This window comes from Micromys minutus, assembly GCF_963924665.1.
Source record: "Micromys minutus genome assembly, chromosome: 27".
In the NCBI taxonomy this organism is placed as follows: domain Eukaryota; kingdom Metazoa; phylum Chordata; class Mammalia; order Rodentia; family Muridae; genus Micromys; species Micromys minutus.
This window is the reverse complement of record NC_137962.1, coordinates 14,675,980-14,685,530: the sequence shown is the minus strand read 5'-3', so window position 1 is coordinate 14,685,530 and position 9,551 is coordinate 14,675,980.

Below are 9,551 nucleotides of genomic sequence, written 5' to 3'. Positions count from 1 at the left end.
ACTGAGAAGGAAAATCCCGCCCCCCACCATGTTGGTGGCAACATTCCATGGGTCGGGTCAGAGGAAAGAGGGAAATAAGTTGAATGCCAGCATCCGTCTATCTCCACTTTCTGGTCTGAAATGTGATCTAACAGCTCCTGTGTATCCACTGTTACAGACCAAGCTGCTGGCACCCTCACCACACCTTCACCACAAGAACCATTAAGCTGGAGCCAAAATAAATCTTCCCTCGAGTTAACTTAGCTATGTGTTTTATCAAAGCCAATGAAAGGAACTAATGCATACAATTAGCCCCTGAGCCACAGGTTTCAGGAAGCCACAGCACAGTTACATCTTACTTTAAACTATCAATGCCGGATTTGCAAGTAAAATAAGTTGTTTATGGTATAAGGAGCTGCAGGTGACAACCAGGACTATTTACATGCTGTAGAAATGATTAAGGGGACAAATGATACTGCCTACTGGCTATTAATTGATTAAAAAAACCTTGCTTTTTATCCCAGACTCTAGATTGTATAATTATATCTCATGCATCGTTTAATTTCCTCTTTTGTGGAGATACAGATGAACTCACAGCTTTGTGCATGCTGAAATAAGCACTCTACCAGTGAGCTATGTAACGCCTAGCTTTTGTGTTTATTTTTTTATTCAAGTATTATTTAGCAAGCATTCATAATATATACACCTTCATTGTCCTTCATTAAATGCAGCACATCATTAAAATACCTTACCTAGTTAAACTCAACATTTTGAAATAATTGCTTTTGAGCAATGGTTTTAGAGTCTTCTTCCCACCTGGGAGTTATTATGCTAATGTGTCAGATATGTCAGAAAAGATTTAAACTACTGATACACTTTTAACTGTGTAGAATTTTACAAATCAGACGTCTAATGCCTGAGTTATTTCTTTTGATCTGTACAGGATCCTAGCAAGGCTGGTAAGATTGCATTTTTTCAGTCTTGGATATAAATGAGGAAAGTGAGATTATCTTATTCTTCTCATGTCCCGCTCCTCCATTTTCTCCCCACCTCTCAATAGTCTGGACAGTTTTGCAAACATGACTGATCTGAACCTTAACTCCAAAATGACACCAGTCTCCTAGTGACTGAAGACAGAGAACTTCATTTCACACCTCACACATTTTAGGATATTTTTATAAGTAGTAAATGGAGATTAGGCACTGAAATGTTCTGAACCCCAACCAAATTGCACATGGAGTTAGTTGAATGTGCACTCACAGGGAAAAAGCAAAAAATTTAGAGATATTTCTAAGAACTCCAAGTTTCCCAAGCCATGAGTTTTCAGGGTAGCACAGAGAAAGCTGGTGTAATTAATAGTAGTCAGCATTACACTGGAGCTGAAGCATGCAGATCTGTGCTTGAAGACAACTTGTTTTCCTGTAGAGTCCATGTCCTGGTTAGTTTATGACAGGGTAACCTAAACTAGAGTCATCCGAGAGGAAGGAACCTCAACAGAGGAATTGCCTCCATCAAGATGGCCTTTGTGTCTGTCTTTGAGGTATTTTTCTTGATTGACAACTGATGACAGAGGGCCTGTTTAATGTGGGTGTATAAGAAGGCATGCTGAGTAAGCCTTAAAGGACACATTAGTAAAGCAGCAGTCCTCCATGTCTTTGCTTCATATCTTCTGTCACCGCGCCCCCTGCTAATGCATTCTAATGGGGAAGTGTGGAAGGGGAAGGTAAATAAACCCTTTCTTCCTCTAAATTATTTTTAATCATGATATTGTAGTGCTTGATCACAGAAACAACAACCAGCCATCCAAATGAACAAAAAAGCAAGCAAACAAACAAAACCAACTAGCTATTCTTATACCTTAAAAAAGACTTCAGGCCAAATGTGCTGGCTTGAATACACTTATCCCAGGGAGTTGGATGAAGTGAGTCACTGTGTGGGTGGGCTTTGGGAGGCCTTCCACCTAGCTGCCTGGAAATTGGTCTTTTCCTGTTTGTCTTTGGAACAAGATGTAGTAATCTCAGCTCCTCCAGCACCACGCCTGCCTGGATTCTGTCATACTTTCCACCACAGTGATAATGGATTGAACCTCAGGACCTGTAAGCCAGCCTCAATGAAATATTTCACTTTATAAGTATTGCCTTGATCATGGTGTCTCTTCCCAGCAAGGAAAATCCTAAGCAAGACACCATAGCATCAGGAAGAGACACCCAACCCCTAATCCTTAAGATGGCAACGGAGGAAAGTGAGAGGAATCTGATTGGCTTACAGCACTCACAGAAAGGAGACCGTCATCATCAGGTCCATTCCCAAGGTATATTTTAAAAGGAGAAGACGTTCTCCCTGACTTCCTCCGTGCATTCAGGGCATGCATTATAAGTAAACAAGTAGTCCACATGCCCCAAATCCTCATCTTAGGGATGAGAACTTGAGCATCCTTCCAGATACCTATCCTTCTTCCATTCGATCTCTGAGGGAGCCATCATTCTCTCTCTTTGAAAAATTCTGTGTTGCATTTTGTGGGCCTACTTTTAAAATAGCCAGGACACATCTGAAAACTTGACGGGATTTTAATGTCTTTCACCCGTTGTAGACAGATCAGATTGATGGAAATCCAGATTTTGTTCTGTATTGAAGTCATGTGTCAGAGCAGGTTTGCTGTTTAGGATGGATATCTGTTTAGAAACAATCTTCACTCCCCTCATTTTTGGGCCATTCACATTGCCCTGTTATTTTGGAAACAAATGCATCAAAAAAAAAAAAAAAAAAAAAAAAAAAAAAAAAAAAAATAAGCAGCAGAGATTAAAGCATTGGATTGATTGTAAGACTTTGTTAACCCCTCCTTTGAGAATGAAAAAGAATCTCAGTGGTCACAAAAAATATGAAATAGTTTAGCTTTCAAATATATATATATATATATATAATCTCCTTTATATTTATAGGAGTTAACTCATTCTATACCTACTGTCTTCCATCCTATTGTACAAGATGACAGTGATGAGTACTGACTCATTAGTTAGTGAAAATTGGTAGTGGAGTAAATAAAACAGGTCAGGAGAAGAGAGACTTACTAGGGTATCACTAGGGTGATAAGAGACTAGGTAGTCTCTTGGAGGGTATCTTGATGGGATCACGCAGAAACTGGCATATACTGATATCTGTCTCCTCCTGGAGACATAAATCTAGAGAGCCATACTTTTGGATCTATTAATTGTTAACTAAGAGTAACAGAGGGAATAAACTCAGCTACCTTCAGTTACGGGTATAAAATGGCAAGTAGATTCAGTGTTTATTTCACCAAGATCTCTGAGTATCAGAGAGGAAGGGACTTCAAATGGTGTCATGATCCTCATAGGAAAACAGGTATATTAGATACAAAGGGGCTACTTTACAGAGCCACCTGCTCTACATCCCTTGTATGAATGAAAAGACAAGGTACAGGCCAGCCATCCTTCATATGGAGCAAGCTCCAAGTAGCTGTTAGAATTAAACAGCTACTTGGTCAGAATAAAAGATTAAAAATTATTTCCTTATGTATCAATTCATACATTATCAGTTCATAAAAATCACTCTCCACCTGAGTTTTCGTCATTACTAAAGTCTTCTATTATGGCACTGTGTCAGTTTTTGATACTATAACAAGCGATGAAAACTGGACCATTTATGAATTCATTTCTTCTTGATCTCAAAGCTATAGAACTCAACTGCCTCATTACTAGACAAGAGCTATAAGACTGAAAAGGACAACTGTGGGGCGCCACCTGCACATTCTCCATTACAAGATGGCGCCGACATCCGGCTGGAGTTAGCAGTAAACAAGCCATGTGCGCACGTGCTGGGTAACTTTCCACCCCTTGAGCTCTGTCTCTCCCGTGGCGTCATAGGGCCTGATGAGTTTCAACCAATCAGGGGGCTCCGCGTCCAAGGCAAGGACTGATCCCTTTATAAGGGGACGGGCTAAATAGTTCCGCTCTCTCGTTGATCTCGTTCGTCTCGTGGATCTCGTTCGTCTTGTTCGTCCTGTTCGTCTTCTTGGACTTCTTGGTCTTCTTCGTCTTTTTCGTCACGTGTAGCAAGTACTGGTTCTCGAGAGCAATAAAGTTTACCGCAGAAGGATTCTATTTCGTGTGCCGCGTCGTTCTTGCAGGCGAGACGGTTGCGCGGGACAGACAGCCTCAGAAGTGAGGTTCCACATCCGCCCTACTGGATCAAGCACATGTTGGCTGTAGACTTGTCAGCCTATGTGGAGATTAATGCTTGATCTAATTAGAGCTATTTTGGTCAGATGCTTTTTCTGCATCTATGGAGATGATCACACGCTGTCATCTGCCAGACCATTCCAATGTTGAGCCACCATTTGTATATCTACTATCTGGAATCATAATTGTATCCTTAAGATATGTACACAAATATAAGGTCATCCTCTTGAGCATGGATAACATAATAGCGGCCACACTTCCAAAGTAAGACAGATTAACCTCTCCAGAAACTATAAACTGCCAATGGATACTCAGGAGGGGTGAGGCCACAGTGTGTTCTCACCTCCATGTTGGAATTTTTAACTGACTCAACCTTGTGTGGGTCTCATGTTTGTAGCCACAGCTTCTTTGAGTTCATGTGTACAGCAGCTATATCATGTCTAGGGGACATAGAACATTCTATATCACTCTTTCCCATCCTCCAGCTTATATATTCTTTTAGCCCCCCCCCCCACTCCTGCTGTGATAATGTTCCCTGAGCCTGTGGTACAGTGAGGATTAATATATATGTTCAGTCTATAGGTGATCATTTAGTTGCATTATTATCAAAAATGTTGTGCAATAATCACCTCCACATTAACCCATTCACTACATTAAGAAGCTTCTACAACCAATATCAGGAGCAACACAATATAAACAAATATTGGAAGGAAATTTGATGACATGGATTGAGAACTTTCTAAATTATCTGAGATACGCTCATGATTTTTGGCTTTGATATTAGAGATGTGCTCGTTTGGGCTGAAATGCATTCTGAGAATTGAATAGATGTAATTGAAAGGGAAAAGGAACACCCCTAAACTTAGAGAATTATCCCTGTAACAGAGATCACTTGGTTGATTAGGTAATCCTTTAACCTGACTGTTGCTAATAAAATGTCTGACTCAGGCTGCCAAACTGTTAAGCTTCTGTATCTTGTAGCAATGTGACTAAAACACTGGTGGAATGTCAGCCTCTAAAATTTGGTGTGATCTAATCCATAGAGAAAGCCAGTGAATATAGACAGTCCTAAGTCTCAGAGTATAACAATATAGATGTCTGAGAACTGCCATCCACTCACCCTACTGGAGATTAACCTTTGTCCTTGTGGCACCCACTGCCACATATTATAAACCCAAACAGATCCTCCTATGAATGCTTTAAGCAGCCACCTTTTCAATTGATTGGCAAGATATTAACTTCTTATTCTGACACTTTTTATTTGTATTGATTGGAGTTCATAACCTGAATTGTTTCACCTTGAAATGTTTTAAATAATTTTTATTACAATGCATTAGTTATGCACATGAATGGTTCAATGTGATATCATTTCCTGCAGCTGAAATGCGATAACAGTGAATTGCTTTGGATTTTGTGTGTATGGAAAATTTGCTCTATTGCATGGAAAATTTACTTTTATAGGCTAGATTTGAATATTGAATTCTTGGGCTATTTCTCACACTTAATCTTTTATTACATTTTCCTGCTTTTATGGTTTGGCCTAGACATTTTTTTGTAGAGTTCACCATTGTTTATCTCTATCAGTAAGATCTCTCAGCGGGGCACTCTGATTTCTTGCTGGAGCTCCTGGCTTTTAGCCTCTGAACCATGCACAGGTGGAGTAGTGTTTGGTGTTGATTATGTTTGGCATTCTCATAGCTTTATGAGTCTGGTTCATGGAGGTATTAAAGTTTGCATTTTGGAAAATATGCTGCTTAGTATTTATATTTTTTCTACTCTATCCTAACTTTTTAAGGTATTCTAATTGCTCATGACTTATAATAATTGCCTTGCCATGTATCCAGCTTGTTCCGTTTTGAAGTTTTCATATTTTCTTTGCATTTCAGCTTGAGAAATTTCTGATCATCTTTAAAATCTCACAGAGCTTTTCCTTGACAGAGTCTAAGGAGAAACTTAAAGGTTTTTTTTTCTGAGTTATTTTGAACATTTTCTTTTGATGCTGTTCTAAAATTTTCATTTCTCAACACATATTTATATAGTCATTAAATCCTGAACTTGTTTTCTTAGCTGTCTAGACAAGATACCATAGACAAGGTATCTTTAACAATAAAGGTATCTTTAAACAATAAAGATTGCATCTCCATTATAAAAAAAATCAAAGTTTAACATCAAGGTTCTAAATTGTTCTGGTTTTGGTAATGCCTTTCTGGCTTTATAAAGATTTTTTTCTATGTAGTCTATGTAGAAGGATAGAGTAGGATAGATAAAAGGACACTTAGGTATTTCTTTTTTTTTTTACATGAATTCTGGCCAATAATGCTTCATCCCTCATGGCCTTTGGTACAGGCCTGGTTAAAAAATCACACACCACGGGTTGATATAGCTTCATATGTCCATGAGACCATAGCTGTGTGCTAAGGTAATGGTTAAAGTTTCTCCTTACTTGGAATATAAATAAGCTAAACTTTCATTAATGGAGTGTATATCTGATGCGCATTTTGTACTGACTTTTAATCTAGCTTGTAGTTTTTATTGCTGGTAGAAGCTAGACATTTTTTTGAAGCAACAGGAACAGAAGCAAGGAAATGCAATGTGAGGGCAAGTTAATCTATGGAGCATTTAAGCTTTAATATTTTCTCTGCTAGAGGCTTTACTTCCTCTATCCATCTCCTTCTTCCCATCTTCTTCTGGTTTTAGAGATTCACTTCCAATCTCCTCCTCATGGGTCTGTTTTGAGAGCTTTTATTTCTTATCCATTATCTTGGAATCCAGGTGAAAAAGGTACAGAAGAAAGAAAAGACCTTTCCAGTCTCTAATACTTAAGCCACACTTAGAGCTCTGTCATGTGGACCTTGTAAGAGTTTCCTCTTGTACTGCTACCTACACTTTAGGGGAAACAGGATAGTTGGAGCAACTAGGAAGAGAAAAAGCATTCTTCCCCAGTGTTATGGAGTGATCCAACCATTTGTTATAGAGGCTTTCTTCTGCATTACCTCCAGAGACAAAGAAAGAACCTTTCTTGGATCTCCAACTCAAGGCCCCAGTGCTATTCTAAGAGGTGAATCTCAGTGTTGTCCTTCCAAGGCTGCTATTTTTAGGAGTATATCCATCTTTTTCCACTACATACTTCTCTCCCCAAACAGCAAAATTATACTAAGTAATTCTATGGCTTATAGTTCTAGTAGCCTTTGCACTGAGCAGGCAGATTTTCATGACCGGTTTCACACCTTACCAAGAAGTAACAGTGGTAGCTGACTAAGCAAGGTAAGTTCTCTAACACCTATGGTAGGAGTGATTGTATTCCTTTATGAAGAGAACATAAAAGCCAGAGACAGTAAAGACCTTTAGTATTTGAAGTTTCTACCAAAAGATCATGGGACAAAGATTGACATGGCAGATTTCAGGAAGCAGGGTATATATATGGAGAAGCTATGAATGACTGAAGATGTGGTGAAGACATAGATAGTGTCAATTGGCCACCATCAACAGCTGAGACTGTGTTTAACTGTCACCATTGAGTCTTTGAAGTCCTTCAAGAAACTGTCTGTTTTGGGGGATCAAAGACTCCCCCCATTTCTCCAAACCCTCCTTCATAACACTGTTTTATAATTTAGTGTAGAGCTTATACTAAAATTTCTCTATGTCAAGGAATGTGAAGGACCTAGCAAGCTTCATATTTAGAGAACATGAAGTAAAAAGCAAATGCTTAAGGGTCAAACTTGACATTACCAGCAGCATTCTAGTTTTCAAGGTCTTGTTGAAAATCAGCTTAAATCAATGGTGAATGAGCAAGCACAGAAGGCAACACTGAGACCATCTCCTGAAAGGTTTCTAAATGCCACGTCTGATCTCTTCCCTAAAACTTTCAAGGGAGCGGGAGGGTCCTTTTTGTGAGATGTGTGATAGGTACTGAGAGAAAATTATATTGTTTTTAATCCTGTAAAAATATTTTTAAAGTATGCTCTTTTTTATCCCTGGTTAGCTCACAAATGAATGAGATGAAAACAATAAATTTATTTATTTATTTAGCTTACAACAATATAACTGGGCAGTCATTTTTCTGTTCTAATCCTCTAAACTAATCTGCCCACCTCTCAGTCAAAGTACCTGAGATCCTTGCATTTTAATATTGGTCTGGTTCTCTGGGCTCCAGGTAGTTTTCAATTATGTCTCTCTGGATTCTTTCCTCATAGAGAATTCCTCTTTTCCTCCTCTTCTCTCCTTCCTGTGGCTGGCAGAAGTCTGACTCTATTCTTCCTTTTGCCCAGCTACTGGCTGATCAGCTTTTATTGACATTCTAGAGAATAAATGGGAAGTGATGTTTGCACAAACTTGAAAGAGGAGATATTTAGAATAAGCATTGCAATGCCATGTCCAGATTGAAACAAGATTTGGGTGCAAGGAAGTCACCATTTGAACAATACAAGAATAATTTTTACATAGTGCACAAACATTATATCTATACAACCCCAAAGATCTAACAACATCCTCTTGGATATACATTGTGTGTGCATCTTCACATACATTACTTCTCTCTCATCTTCAAGTTAGGTGACTATTTGGCCACCTTACGTTGGGCTTGTACCTGAGATAACAGCTTGCTAAAAGCAACAGGAGCAGAACAGGGGATGACAGAAATGCAATTTGAACAAATGCCTCTTACCATCAAGTACACACTGAAGGTCATCCAACTCTATGGAACTATATAGATCAAGTTCTTTAATCTCATTAAAATAGAGCTATAGAATTTCAGAAATGTGACCAAACTATAGATCACTGCCCATAGTTGAGATTTATTCTTTTCACCTCCAGAAGGTAATTTTTTTTTCTGGTTCATCTATTCACATGGCTTAGAACTGCACACAAGTCCCCAGAGACTATATGTCTGATCCACACAAAGAAAACCCCAAAGACAATCCTAATATCTCCCTCCCCAATGTGAGACTAACTTTCCGATATATACTTTATTATATTGAGTTGAAATTTTCTCTGGAAGTAAATCATTAATAAATCAAACATTAGGTAGAAACATGGTGTGCTGTTAAATGACGTGATAGAGATTATGTATGATATATATATATATATATATATATATATATATATATATATATATATATATCATATATATGAATATACACACACAAAGCCTTGGTACTTCTCACAAGGTAAGGATTCATCATATCAGATCAGTGGTTATATCACAGAAGTCCAGGCTTATATAAGATTACAGAGCAACATGACTGAAGAGAGTTCTGTAGCACTCTGGGCATTTGGATATTCTTAGGTTAGAATAAAGACTATTTAAGGTCTAATTACACACACTAGCTATTTTGGGGGAGAAATGAAAAAGACAGGATTTTTTTTTTTTTTTTTTTT